Genomic DNA, 2,049 nt, shown 5'->3' on the forward strand with positions numbered 1-2,049 from the left:
CCCGCCGGGAGGGGCTGCGCGCTCGGCCGCCCGCAGGTGCGAGAGGCGGCCCCGCGTGTGGCCGCAGCGGTGCCCTCGGGGGCCCGGGAGCAGAACGCTGACGTTCCCGCTGCTGCCGTAAAAGTGATTAATGGGAAGGTCAGAGACGCCAAGGGCTTCAGCCCTGAAATGTGCTCCGCCGCGCGGTGACTCGGGAACGGTCTCTAAGTGGGAAATAAACCCAGCCGTCGTCAGAGCGCGCAGGGAGTCCACTGGGGACGATTCTCTTCATGGTCATCGCAGAATGCAGGCGGGAGGCTGGGACGGCATGCTGCAGGTGCACTTGGATTGGGTGCCAGGGGTCCTGTACTACAGAGGATGGGGGCGGCGGCCAGCCGCAGGAGGCCCCCAGCAGCTCCCAGGGCCCGCCCAGCCCCACGCTGCCCAGGACCAGGGGCCTTTCCTCCGGCTGCAAAGCTTCAGTCCACACCCACCCTGAGCGGCCCTTTCAGAGAGCAGCGTATCTGAGCCCCTTCTAGGCTGACTGCCCGCATCTAATGCGCGTTTGAACAACCTGGCTGGCTCATTTCACTTTCCAATCTCTGTTGTTGGACCCAGAGTGGCTGCAGAGACATTGGCCCTGCCTGGTCTCCATGGCCGGCTCCTGGACACTTCCCGGTTTCGGGCTCTTTGCCTCCGGCACCGGCAGGTCGCAGGTCGTGTAAGGAAGGCGCTCACGCTTAAACAAACCTTCCTGAGTGCCTGCCAAGTTGTGGCTAGTGTCGTTGCAGGAGCTCCCCCACCTCGCTGCCCCATGCCAGCGTCAGAAAGAGAGTTCCTGAGAGACTGTGAGTGAGGACAAGGGCCCCCAGCCTGGCCACGAGTCCTGACTCTGCCCCTCACTCTCCTTGGGTCTCTGGGACTCCGTTTCCGCATGTGTGAAATGGGACAGTAAGGGTCCCTGGGAATTCTAAGGAGGCGTAGAGGAAGGCAGAACAAGCTGTATTTAAGGTGCTTCCAGGGGCGCCTGGTTGGCTCAGTTGGTTAAGCAGCAGACTTCAGTTCAGGTCATGATCTCAGGTTCATGGGTTCAAGGCCCGCTTCAGGCTTTGTGCTGACAGCTCAGAGCCTGGAGCTGCTTGGGATTCTGTGTCTCCCTCTCTCTCTGCCCCTCCCCCCTCACACTCTGTCTCTGTCTCTCAAAAATAAATAAACGTTTAAAAAATTAAGATGCTTCCATTTTTCATGAATTTTCATTCATTTCGTGAAATAGTTTCCTTTATTACACACAGCACCACCGCGCACACCTTTGCACGTGTCTCCTTGTAACACGTGCAGGGGGTTCAAGCAAGCTCCTGCACCCTGGTCGGGAGTCACGGAGCTGCCCTTGGACGAGGCCCCCTCTCCTCGCCGTGTCGCTACGCGTGATGTCATCAGACATTCATTGTTACCTGTTAGGACTGTTATATTTTCCCTTTGGGTCTGTGAGTTCTGAGACCTTCTTAAATAAATGACTTCTCTCTCTCTCTCTCTCTCTCTCTCTCTCTCTCTCTCTCTCTCTCTCTCTCTCAAAAATAAATACACATTTTAAAAAGTTACAATGACTTGTAAACAACTTTAAAAGAAACTCTAAGAAGATCTTTTAATGATTCCCGTCTCCCAAGTCAGCTGCTGTCTAACCTCTGGGCTGGAGGGAAGCTGTCCGTGAGTGTGTATGCACACTCCTCCGTGTCAGACCTCATGTAATTCAAGTCTTCTGTCACAGCCCCCGTTTCCAGGCCAACCAGGCTGACATTACATAGGGAAGAAAGGAAGGAAGGAAGGAAGGAGGGAAGGCAGGAAGGAAGGCAGGAAGGAAGGAAGGCAGGCAGGAAGGAAGGAAGGAAGGAAGGAAGGAAGGAAGGAAGGAAGGAAAGAAAGAAAAGAATTAGTTAGGAGATTGTACGAGGCCCTTCTGGCTAACAGTGCGCCCCCCACTCCGGCTGCATGTGTGTATGAATATGACCGAGATACACCCAGAACTAGAAGAATTCCAGGCAGTGCCTGAAATCGGTCGCTCTCTTCTTTGAC

Source organism: Suricata suricatta, chromosome 4 (genome assembly GCF_006229205.1).
Source record: "Suricata suricatta isolate VVHF042 chromosome 4, meerkat_22Aug2017_6uvM2_HiC, whole genome shotgun sequence".
NCBI classification, from domain to species: domain Eukaryota; kingdom Metazoa; phylum Chordata; class Mammalia; order Carnivora; family Herpestidae; genus Suricata; species Suricata suricatta.